The sequence below is a fragment of the Dendrobates tinctorius genome, unplaced genomic scaffold (genome assembly GCF_039654945.1).
Source record: "Dendrobates tinctorius isolate UK_male_01 unplaced genomic scaffold, ASM3965494v1 ptg000293l, whole genome shotgun sequence".
NCBI lineage: Eukaryota > Metazoa > Chordata > Amphibia > Anura > Dendrobatidae > Dendrobates > Dendrobates tinctorius.
Window position 1 is genome coordinate 25,684,782 of NW_027361960.1, and position 13,413 is coordinate 25,698,194.

Sequence of the window (13,413 nt, forward strand, 5' to 3'; positions counted from 1 at the left end):
ATTTTCATGCGCTGCATTTTTTTGGGGTGTGCGTTGGGATTTTCCAGACGCAGCATGTTGCATTTTTTGGCCCTGCAAAAAAGCGCATGCGCACATATGCGCATGTTTTGCGCTAAAAATGGCCATTATAGCCTATGGATGCGCATATGTGCGCACTGGCATGCTCATGTATGCGTTTTTTTTGCATATGCGTTTTTTTTTTTAAACCATGGAATTTAGGGGTTTGGGTTAGAGTTAGGGTTAGTTAAGGGGGTTTAGGGTTAGGGTTATGGTCAGGGTCAGGGTTAGGGTTGGGGTTTGGGTCAGGGTTAGGGTTAAGTATGGTTTGGTTAAGGGTTAGGGTCAGGGTTAGGGTCAGGATTAGGGTTAAGTATGGTTTTGTTAAGGGTTAGGGTCAGGGTTAGGGTTAGGGTCAGGGTTAGGGTCAAGGTTAGGGTCAGGATTAGGGTTAAATATGGTTTTGTTAAGGATTAGGGTCAGGGTTAGGGTCAGGATTAGGGTTAAGTATGGTTTTGTTAAGGGTTAGGGTCAGGGTTAGGGTTAGGGTCAGGGTTAGGGTTAGGGTTAAGTATGGTTTTGTTAAGGATTAGGGTCAGGGTTAGGGTCAGGATTAGGGTTAAGTATGGTTTTGTTAAGGGTTAGGGTCAGGGTTAGGGTTAGGGTTAGGGTCAGGGTTAGGGTTAGGGTCAGGGTTAGGGTTAAGTATGGTTTTGTTAAGGATTAGGGTCAGGGTTAGGGTCAGGATTAGGGTTAAGTATGGTTTTGTTAAGGGTTAGGGTCAGGGTTAGGGTTAGGGTCAGGATTAGGGTTAAGTATGGTTTGGTTAAGGGTTAGGGTCAGGGTTAGGGTTAGGGTCAGGGTTAGGGTTAAGTATGGTTTTGTTAAGGGTTAGGGTCAGGGTTAGGGTTAGGGTTAGGGTCAGGGTTAGGGTTAGGGTTAGGGTTAGGGTTAGGGTCAGGGTTAGGGTTAGGGTTAGGGTTAGTTAGGGTTTAGGGTTTGGGTTAGGGTTAAGTATGATTTGGTTAAGGGTTAGGGTCAGGGTTAGGGTTAGGGTCAGGGTTAGGGTTAGGGTCAGGGTTAGGGTTAGTAAAGTCATGGTTTGGGTAGTGTGAGGGGCCACCTAAAAATGTTTGAAAAAAATGCAAACGCGGTAAAAACGCGGTAAAAACGCATACAAACGCATAAAAACGCTGCGTTTTTTTCATGCATGCTCATAAAAATGCTTGAAAAAAACGCAGCAGTTGTATGCTTATGTATGCGTTTTTTCAATGCGTTTTTTTGCGGGAAAAACGCGCTGCAAAAAAAAGCAAGTGTGAAACTAGCCTAAGTAAAGAAAAACAAGTGGCCATCATTACTTTAAGAAATGATGGTCAGTCAGTCCGAAAAATTGGGAAAACTTTGAAAGTGTCCTCAAGTGCAGTGGCAATAACCATCAAGCGCTACAAAGAAACTGGCTCACATGAGGACCGCCCCAGGAAAGGAAGACCAAGAGTCACCTCTGCTGCTGAGGATAAGTTCATCCTAGTCACCGGCCTCAGAAATCGCAGGTTAACAGCAGCTCAGATTAGAGACCAGGTCAATGCCACACAGAGTTCTAGCAGCAGACACATCTCTACAACAACTGTTAAGAGGAGACTTTGTGCAGCAGGCCTTCATGGTAAAATAGCTGCTAGGAAACCACTGCTAAGGACAGGCAACAAGCAGAAGAGACTTGTTTGGGCTAGAGAACACAAGGAATGGACATTAGACCATTGGAAATCTGTGCTTTGGTCTGATGAGTCCAAATTTGAGATCTTTGGTTGCAATCTCTGTGTCTTTGTGCGACGCAGAAAAGGTGAACAGATGGACTCTACATGCCTGGTTCCCACCGTGAAGCATGGAGGAGGAGGTGTGATGGTGTGGGGGTGCTTTGCTGGTGACACTGTTGGGGATTTATTCAAAATTGAAGGCATACTGAACCAGCATGGCTACCACAGCATCTTGCAGCGGCATGCTATTCCATCCGGTTTGCGTTTCGTTGGACCATCATTTATTTTTCAACAGGACAATGACCCCAAACACACCTCCAGGCTGTGTAAGGGCTATTTGACCAAGAAGGAGAGTGATGGGGTGCTACGCCAGATGACCTGGCCTCCACAGTCACCAGACCTGAACCCAATCGAGATGGTTTGGGGTGAGCTGGACCGCAGAGTGAAGGCAAAAGGGCCAACAAGTGCTAAGCATCTCTGGGAACTCCTTCAAGCCTGTTGGAAGACCAGTTCCGGTGACTACCTCTTGAAGCCCATCAAGAGAATGCCAAGAGTGTGCAAAGCAGTAATCAAAGCAAAAGGTGGCTACTTTGAAGAAGCTAGAATATAAGACATATTTTCAGTTGTTTCACACTTTTTTGTTAATTATATAATTCCACGTGTTAATTCATAGTTTTGATGCCTTCAGAGTGAATCTACAATTTTCATAGTCATCAAAATAAAGAAAACTCTTTGAATGAGAAGGTGTGTCCAAACTTTTGGTCTGTACTGTGTGTGTATATATATATTTCCTGACCATCCAATTATCCATATCACATGAAGGTTCTTGTGCCAAATGACCACAATTTCTAAATCGGACATATTTAACCTGTATCTATTCCAGGGTAAGCTGGGTAACATCCAACATTGCCACACAGCATTTCCCGAATAGATAAAATAGCAAATCAAGAGGGCCTCCATTTATCTAAACAGTCAAAAATAAGAAACTGTGTCTTCGTTGCTACTAGCAACCAATCAGACCTCAGCTTTCATTTTGTAAACTGCTCTGGTAAAGCGAAAGCTGCGCTGTGATTGGTTGCTATGGACAGCAAAAAACAGCTTTTCTTTTAGAGACAACTTTGATAACTAAGGCTATTCCTTTCGCTCCACGCGGAAAGCTGGGTTGTAGACATTATGCTTTTAGCATAATACTGGATTGCAAAACTTTAGCCCCCCAAAAATTTTATTTAGGAATATTATTCATCTTGGTTCCCAGAGAGGACTGATGTCCAGTACAGGAACGTTATAGGGGGCATCATCCAGCTTTCCCATATTACTGTCAAGCGAAAGCAATGTGAGGTGCACTGTGCTAAATTATCAGTGTGTGTGTGTGTGTATATATATATATTATATATACTGCTCAAAAAAATAAAGGGAACCCTTAAACATAGGATCCTATGTTTAAGTGTTCACTTTATTTATTTTGAGCAGTATATAATAGATTGCATGCCTCCCAGATACAGATCTGGTACAGATGTGATTTGCAAATGCTGAATCACAAATAAACACATACATTTTTAATAGTGGTGGTGTTTCCACCGAGCTTTTCCAAATAGCTGAATGTCAAAGCTATTCATCCAGTGATGCATCAAACGCTTTTATACGAGTGGTCAGAATAAATGGTATGGAGGGGGGTGTGATATGGAAAATGAGCAATACTACTAATCACCCAGCTTTACCAGAGTTCTGCAAAGAGCTAAAATGTCCAGCGATAAATTGGAATTTGTTTATCTGCACCAAGAAAAGCTGTGTAATATTCACTGCATTACAGCATATATTAATCTAATAATGTGTATTTATCTTTATTTATCCAGTGATACTTTACACACTTCCATATAAAGGTGGGGGGGGGAGATCAAAATAATTAATAATAACCATAACAAAGAGCAATACTGCTAATCACCCAGCTTTTCCAGGTGGGCATTAGGGTATGTGCACACACTGTGGATTGGGGTGCGGATTTGGCTGCGCGGATTTTGTAAAATCCGCAGGTAAATCTGCAGGTCAAAAGACCTGCGGTTTTACCTGCGGATTGGCCTGCGGTTTTTCATCTCCACAATGGAGGAGATGGCAAACCGCAGCGGAATCCGCAGAAAGAATTGACATGTCAATTCTTTCTGCGGTTTAGAAACCGCAGGAAAACCGCGCGGAAAAATCCGCACCGTCTGCACTGCGGTTTTTAATATCCATAGGATATTATGGTACTGTACACTGCAGCAAAAACTGCTGCGGATCCGCAGCAGAATCCGCAGCGTGTGCACACACTCTTAAACTTCATACTTTGCACAATTCATTGAGGATTATTTATGATGTTTGCTTACATGATTGCTACCTGAGAAGTACCCAGTGCACAGTTGCAAAGTTGCATCAGAGTCTTCCCCCACCTGTCACCAGGGAACAGCAGTACTCACCAATCCTTAGTACTTGCTGGGATGCAGCGTCGGACTGGAACACCTTGGGCCCACCAGAGAAAATCATTCTTGGGGCCCACTATGTAGCTGCATAGAGTTAAATACCAGACCACCAATTATGCGGTAAAACACGCTAATATCCGGGTATAAGGTTGTACATGTCTTAATTATGTAGCAGGAGTTGGGGTAGCCCCCTCATAGAATATAAAGCAGCCCCCTCACATAGTATAATGCAGCCATCTCATAGAATATAAGGCAGCCATCTCATAGAATATAATACTGCCCCCCTCATAGGGTATAATACTGCCCCCCTCATAGGGAATAATGCACCCCCTCATAGGGTATAATGCACCCCCTCATAGGGTATAATGCACCCCCTCATAGGGTATAATACTGCCCCCCTCATAGGGTGTAATACTGCCCCCCTCATAGGGTATAATACTGCACCCCCTCATAGGGAATAATGCACCCCCTCATAGGGAATAATGCACCCCCTCATAGGGTATAATGCTGCCCCCTCATAGGGTATAATGCTGCCCCCTCATAGGGTATAATACTGCCCCCCTCATAGGGAATAATGCACCCCCTCATAGGGTAAAATACTGCCCCCTCATAGGGTATAATACTGCCCCCCTCATAGGGTATAATACTGCCCCCTCATAGGGTATAATACTGCCCCCCTCATAGGGTATAATACTGCCCCCCTCATAGGGAATAATGCACCCCCTCATAGGGTATAATGCTGCCCTCCTCATAGGGTATAATGCTGCCTCCTCATAGGGTATAATACTGCCCCCTCATAGGGTATAATAATGCCCCCCTCATAGGGTATAATAATGCCCCCCTCATAGGGAATAATGCTGCCTCCTCATAGGGTATAATACTGCCCCCCTCATAGGGAATAATGCTGCCCCCTCATAGGGTATAATGCTGCCCCCTCATAGGGTATAATGCTATATAGATATATATAGAGTTAGATAGATATAGATAGAAAGATAGATGTAGAAATAGATAGATATAGAGATAGAAAGTAGATAATGGATAGATATAGATAGAAAGATTCATAGAGATAGATAGAGATAGATAGAGATAGATATAAAGATAGATATAGAAAGAAATATAGATAGATCGATAGGTAGATAGATATAGAGATAGATAGAAAATAGATAATGGATAGATAGATAGATATAGAGATAGATGGCTATAGATAGAAAGATATAGGGATAGATAGATATATAGATAGATAATAGATAGAGATAGATAATAGATAGAGATATACAGATATAATAATAATAATAATAATAATAATAATAATAATAATATAGACATATATAGATAGATATAGAGATAAATATATATAGATAGATGGCTATAAATAAAAATAGATATAGAGATATATAGAGATAGATAGATAGATATAGAGATAATAGATATAGAGATAGATAGATAGATAGATATAGAGATAGATATAGAGACAGATAGATATAGAGATAATAGCTAGATATAGAGATATGTATAGAGATAGATAGATATAGAGTTAGAAAGATAGATATAGAGATAGATAGAGATAGATAGATGGATAGATAGATATAGATAATAGAGATAATAGATAGATATAATAGATAGATATAGAGATAGATATAGAGATAGATGGATAGATCAATAGATAGATGGATAAAGAGCGAGAGATAGAGATTGATAGATAATGAGATATAGAGATAGATATAGAGATATAGTGTTAGATAGATAGATATGGATATAGAGAACAGATATAGAGATAGATAGATAGATATAGAGATAGATAGATATAGAGATAATATATAGATAGCTATAGAGAGAGAGATATAGAGATAGATATAGAGAGAAACAGATATATATATATATAGAGATAGATATAGAGATAGATAGGTAGATAGATATAGAGATAATAGATATAGAGATAGATAGAGATAGAGAGAGCGGTAGATAGAGAGAGAGATAGATATAGAGAGAGATAGATACAGAGATCGATAAATAGATAGATAGATATAGATAATAGATAGAGATAGATAGATAAAGATAGATAATAAATATAGAGATAACAGATAGATATAGAGATAGAGTAAGATAGAAAGATATAGAGATAGGTAGATATAGATAATAGAGATAGCTAGATAGATAGACATAATAGATAGATATAGATATAGATAGATATAGATAGAAAGATAGATATAGAGATAGATGTAGAGATAGAAAGATAGATATAGAGATAGATAGAGATAGATATAGATAATAGATAGAGATAAATAGATAGATAGAGAAAGATAGATAGATATAGAGATAGATATAGAGATAGAAAGATAGATAGATATACAGAGAGATAGATATAGAGATAGAGATAAATAGATAGATATAGAGATATAGAGAGAAATAGATATAGATATAGAGATAATAGATATAGAGATAGATAGGTATAGATATAGAGAGAGATAGATACAGAGAAAAGATATAGAGATAAATAGATAAATATAGATAGATATATAGATATAGAGATAGAAAGACAGATAAAGAGATAGAGCGATAGATATACAGAGAGATAGATATAGAGATAGATAGAGATATATAGATAGATAGATAGCTATAGAGATATAGAGATAGATATAGAGAGAAATAGAGATAGATATAGAGATAGATAGAGATAGATTTATAGATATAGATATAAAGATAGATATAGAGATAGATATAGATATAGAGCGATAGATAGCGAGAGATATAGATATAGAGATAGATAGATACAGAGAAAAGATATAGAGATAGATAACGGATAGATAAATAGATAGGTATAGAGATAGATAGATATAGATATTAGATAGAGATATATATATAGATAAAGATAGATAGATATAGATGGTAGCTAGATAGATAATAAATATAGAGATAATAGATATAGAGATAGATAGATATAGAGATGAGATAGATATAGAGATGAGATATATATAGATAGATATAGAGATAGATAGATATAGAGATAGATAGATATAGAGATAGATGTAGAGATAGAAAGATAGATATAAAGATAGAGCGATAGAGATAGATATACATATAGATATAGATAATAGATAGAGATAGATATAGAAATAGATAATAGATAGAGATAGATATAGAGATAGATAGATATAGATAATAGATAGAGATAGAAAGATAGATATAAGAGAGATAGAGAGAGAGATATATAGAGAAATAGAGATAGATAGAGACAGAGAGAGAGCGAGAGATATAAAAAAAAAAAACCAAAACACAATACTCACCTCTCCTCCTCGCTCCCATGCTGATCCCGGCTTCAGTGTCAGGAGCTCCCCCTCTGCCAGACACACAGCGGGTGCGTGATGTAGTGACGTCATCGCGCACTGGCTGTGAGCCAGGAGCAGAGAGGACTGAGGGCGGCGCCGGCCCTGATTTACCGCTGTAGTCTGCAGAGCGGCTTACTGGGCTGGGGGCGGGGCCTCTGGGGGTGTGGAGACCTGAAATGATATGCACTGCTTCGCAGTGAATATTCATTTCTCTTTAGCAGCGGGGACAGGGGCTCCTGCCTCCTGACACCCGCTGCTGCTCTGCTGGCAGGGGCCCCCATAGCAGCTGCATGGTGTGCGACACACCACTGGCTGGGGGCCCCTGGAGCAGCGGGGGCCCTAGGCAACTGCTGGCCCTGTATGCCAGCAGGTGCCAGGGCCCACCAGATGCCAGGGCCCACCGGAGAATCCTCCGGTTCCCCGGTGGGCGACGCTGCTGGGATGTGTGAGGGGTGATCACACTGAAAATGCAGAGTAGGGGGAGAAAAAGTCCACAGCTGTCAGGGAGATCCATGCTAAACAATGAGGGTTCAGTACTGCACATGTCCTAGAGCCAGGCTGATGGAGCACTTCATCCTATGCCTCATTCACTTCCCTCGTTGGGGGGCTTCTCTAGCCCATCATCTGCTCCCCGGAAGCATCCACCAGCTGATGGCCACAGGCAGGCTTCACTGCTTGCTCTTTTTCTCTCCTAGAGGCTTAGGCCTGTTTCACACATCAGTTTTTTTGTGTCAGTTAAAATCCGCCGAAATGGCGGAAAGCGGATCCGTTGTTAACTGATGTGAACGGATGGCACCAGACCGTTTTTTTGACGGATCCGCCGAATAAAGGAATTTTAAAGGAACCGCTGCCCGGGAAGGAAGGGGGGGGAGAGAGAGAGAGAATTTTTTCTGTCCGCCAGAAATGATTTCAGGGTTAAATTTCCGCCTGACTTCATTCCTCCGGGCACGCGCACTATAAAAATGCGGATCCTGCAGCACAAAAAAACGTTACATGGTCCGTCCAGGCATCTCGGCGGATGCAAAAAAATTGACGGATCCACAAAAAAACGGATCCAATGGATGGCCATCCGTCAAGATCTGCCGGTAATGCAAATCAATGGGGAAAAAAACGGATCCGCCAAAAAAAATGGCGGAACCGTTTTTTTGCAAAAACGGCGGATTTTGACTGATGGTCAAAAACGGAAGTGTGAAACAGGCCTTACTGGGCTTGGGGGCGGGGAAACCCAAAGTGAAATGATATTCACGGCTTCCCACGCCCACATGGGCGTGGGAAGCAGTGAATATTCATTTCTCTTTAGCAGCGGGGACAGGGGCTCCTGTCACCTGCTGCTGCTCCGCTGGCAGGGGCCCCTGGTGTGCTGCTATTAGCGACACACCACTGGCTGGGGGCTTCTGGAGCAGCAGGGGCCCTAGGCAACTGCTGGCCCTGTATGCCAGCAGGTGCCAGGGCCCACCAGATGCCAGGGCCCACCGGAGAACCGGGCCAGTCCAATGCTGGCACCCTGCACAACAGGTAGGTAAGCTGCAATTACTTCCCTGTTAATGCTTAGGTACTTTTTTGTAAAGTCTCGGATATTCCCTTTAAACAGGTCTATGTGTAATTTTATGCCAACAGTTGGAGTTTTTTCTTTTAGGCACGCTGACTTAGAAGGTGGTGTGACAGGCCTTTTTCGGGACAACTGGGTACATTTATGTGACATAGGCAATGGTATATATAACTAAAGTTTGCAGATGATGGTAGAGATGGCCCTGGTGGGGCGAGGCTATGCTTGCCTAATGAATTTGGCAAGATTTCCAGTTGGGTCAGTCATTCAGGGAACAGAATGGACAACAGGAGTTGTAAAGGGCAGAAGGGATTGAGCTTTGGCTAATCTGCGGGAGTTCTTGTTTTAAGAAAGAATAGATTGTTACATGAGTTGCTGAAGTTTTGCTAGCTATGTACAATATTTAAAGAATTTTAATAAAGGCTGTGGCCAGATATTTCCACTAAGTAAGTGTGTTTTGTGTATTTATTATTTAACTGTATCTTTAGATAGGGGCATGTTACAAGTTTTTTTCTTAATATGGTGTGTAATGTAATTAAGCATCTGCCTCAGCAAACAATTTTTGTGCTGTGTTTTTATTTTCTTTCCCTTTTTCCAAGAGCCATAAAGTTTATATTTTTCTGTAGAAATAGCAATATGAGGGCTTGTTTTTTGATGGACAAGTTCTAATTTTGAATGACACCATTCATTTTATCATATAATGTAGTGAAAAATGGGAAAAAATTCCAAGTGGGATGATAAAATGAAAAAAAAATGCAATTCCACCATTATTTTTGGGCTGTTTTTATGGCGTTCATTGTATGGTACAAATAATCTTGCAGCATGATGCTGCGGGTCAGTACAATTATGGCAATACAAAAGTTGCACAGATTTTTTTTTTTTATTTAAGTGGTGGAAAAATTCATAACTCATGGGCTTATAACTTTGCTGGACAGGTTGTAGTTATAAAAAAGATGACCCGCAATTCCTCCAGTTTTTTGGGCTTTGTGTTTACGATGTTTTGTGCAGTAAAAATGACCTGAGAAATGAAATTCCAGGCCAGTACTATTATGATCAGACCAAATCAGCTTTTTTTGTAATTTACGTATAATGATGTAAACATGTTCAGAAATTTAAAATGGTTTATATAATTTTTGATATTTTTGGTAATCAAGCTGTGTGAGGTCTTGGTTTCTTGTATGGTCAGCTGATGATTTCTTTGAAACCCAGTTGGAGTGCATATGACAATTTGGTCACTTTCTATTGCTTCTTTTTACTGATGTGTGATGACCTAAAAACACAGTTCTGGCGTGTTTTTCTTTTATATTCTTGTTTTGCATCAACCGTATGGGATATTTATTTTTTTTTGTTGAAAGCGGCTATACTAAATATGTTTTTGGCTTAGCTTCACAGAAATATCAAGATGGAAAAAACAGGAGGCTTGTGCAGGTCACACCGGCTGCCATGTTATTTTATGCTACCGATGGAAGCTGGTGAGAAGGAGCACAGCAACCTCGCCGATTAAACCCTGCTGTCAGCAATTGACAGCAGCACTTAAATGGTTAACAGCATCGATCAGTGCTAAGCTTCACTCACAGATGCTGGATATGTAACGTGTGGAGAAAGATCAGCTCCTGAGCCCACTCCACATGGGGTAACCCCCTGCAATGACGTACCTATGTCATTTTACGTTAAAGTGTTTGATAAAATCTTTTACGTTTGCCATTTCCTTCGCGTGAACTGAAATGTTAATGTTTGTTATTGATCTACGAACTGAACACTGCATTAATAAGGCCCTGGATGTTGTCCTCAAACTCAGTGTAATGTAATGATTACATACAGGGCTCATGAAGACGATATCTAATCTTACAGCACACTGGCCCATGTTACTCAATAGGGCGGTCCAAAAGAACAATTCATTCACCTGGTCACTGTGAGGACAGAATCTTAGCTTGGACAACTTATTAATAGTGATGAGCAAGTATACTCGTTGCTCGGGTTTTTCCGAGCATGCTCGGGTGTCCTCCGAGTATTCTGGCATGCTAATAAACAGGCATTCCCCACTTGTATTCAGGCTGTCCAGCAGCCACAAATCATGCAGCTACATCGACACAAACTAAATCTCCGAGCACTCCAAAAAACATGGTGGACACCCGAGCATGCTCGGGAAAACCCGAGCAACGAGTATACTCACTCATCATACTTATTACGAGTCTCCGATGAGAGTCACACATTCAAATCTATGGGTGCAAAAAAAAAATTGCTTCCAACACGGATCATCAGAGTGGCATCCAATTGTTATGAATAGATATCTAATATACACCTGTATGTGATCATGGACGTTTTAATGTAGTTGTATGAAAACGGATCACATACGAATGTCACGTGGATGTAAAAAACGGACACATGGATGGCACATGAAGAAAACTAGAAAAAAATTGTCTGATTTTTCTGGACGAAACGGGTCAATTTTTTATATCTTATGCAGAAGATGCAGGGGCAACTGCATCAATAGTCTTTCCGGTGTTTTGAGACTCTTCATGATTATACCTGTTAAGACTCATACCCACCTGCGAGAAACTCGGACGAGTCTCGCACGTCAATACCCGGCATTGCCGCTGGCACTCGGATCGGAGCGTACAGCTGCATGTATTTCTATGCAGCTGAATGTCCCATCTTGTTCAATTATGGCATATCCATAGGATATGTCACGGATGAGACCTACATTTGTTTCAAATATTGGGCCCTGTGATTTGTCGCTTACCAATGACAATGGAGAGGTGGTTGGAGCTCCCATACAAATGAATGGAAAGAAGTGAAGTCATCTCTCCACTGACAGCAAGGGGAGAAAAGCCCTATTGTTGAGAAAGATGCAGGTCCTAGTGGTAATAGCAGCATCAATCATAGTGCTGGGGTCCTGGGTTCAAATCCCATTAAGGACAACATCTGCCAGGAGTTGGTATGTTCTCCCTGTGTCTGTATGGGATACCTCAGCTTTCTTCTCACATTCCAAAGACATAGTGATAGAAATCTATAGTATGGGGACAGTGATGATGATGTCTGTACAGTGCTGAGATGGGAATACACCTTTAGGGTATATACATTATTAATTTCTAAAGGCATTGTGTGAGGACATGGCAGAAAAGAGCCCCTAATTTCCTGTGGAGGCTAATCTCAGTTTTCATGGCTTGGGTAGAGGAAAGAAACTCCAAGCACATAGTACATAAATATATTATTGAAGCATGCACCCAGAAATGGACATCGCAGATACTCAGTGGTTGGCAATTTTGCCTTGCAGCATCAGAGTTCTGGATCCAATGTCATTCTTATTCATTTTACTCTTTCCTTCATATTCCGCAGCACCATACAGACTTCATTGTCATCCCTGTCCCCATTGGGCTCAAATCTTAAATTCCCTATTAGAAGGTTTTCGGAGTGTGGGAGGAAACCCCCGCGGACAGATACATGGCACTTGTTTGTTCCTCCCCTGCCTGCGTAACCTTAGCCATACATTCCACAAGCCATATCCCTAGTAAGCATGTCTGCGTTTGAGACACAGGACACATTAAATTGGGGGCCTTATTGGGAGCATGTGCCAATCTTACGGGTAGCAATCAGTACAGCACTACCGGAAATGTTTTCGCGGTGCAGGACACAGAAATGAATGAAAACCTAAGTACATGTTATCAGCTGGTGGCACTACTGGACTGTAATTGGTGTTCCAGGTGCTGTAAGGTGTTACTGTCCCCGGTGTCATTGGTTTATGAGAAATGACACTATTATTATTAAGCTCCATAAGGTGAAACAGGTAATGCAGCAACATGTCTGGCCGGATAGATCACCACAATAAACACAGGGTCAGACACATCCTGCTTCTCACACACTCACTAAGGAGATTGATTCTTTTTATAATCAAATGTCAGTGACATCTAAAATCATTTGGGTCACAGGGTCAAAATCTACTTCACAGAATAAAAATATTACCCCCCCCCAAACAACATAAGGCTGTTTACTTGTAACCTCATCAAGCATTTCACAGTGCAGTTGCCATCTTCCTTTTAGGCTATGCACCCACGTATGGAGAAAAAAACGCACGATTTTTGCACGTTTTTTACAGGAGCATCCTCCTGCTCAGAGAATAAAGTTAGAAATGCGGAATTTTCCGTGAAATTAATGAGCATGCTGCGCTTTTTTACGGAAAAAAACGCATCAATGTGCACAAAAAGTGCGGAATTCATTAAAATGAATGGGGTAATTCTTGTAAGCATTTTTGCTGGTAAAAACACTTAAAAACGCAAAAAAAAAGCTTACGTGGGTACACAGCCTTGGGCTTCTTTCACACATTCAGTATTTAGTCAGTA

General features: G+C 41.0%; 1 long non-coding RNA gene across 1 annotated transcript in view; it reads right to left on the reverse strand.

The window, feature by feature from the left end:
- LOC141072960 (uncharacterized) overlaps positions 1-4,218 on the reverse strand; it is a 146,882-nt gene extending 142,664 nt beyond the window's left edge. The window contains exon 1 of the long non-coding RNA XR_012226912.1: positions 4,199-4,218. This is a non-coding gene — a long non-coding RNA (uncharacterized lncRNA). The remainder of the gene's footprint in view (positions 1-4,198) is intronic.
- Between the last annotated feature and the right edge of the window lie 9,195 nt (positions 4,219-13,413).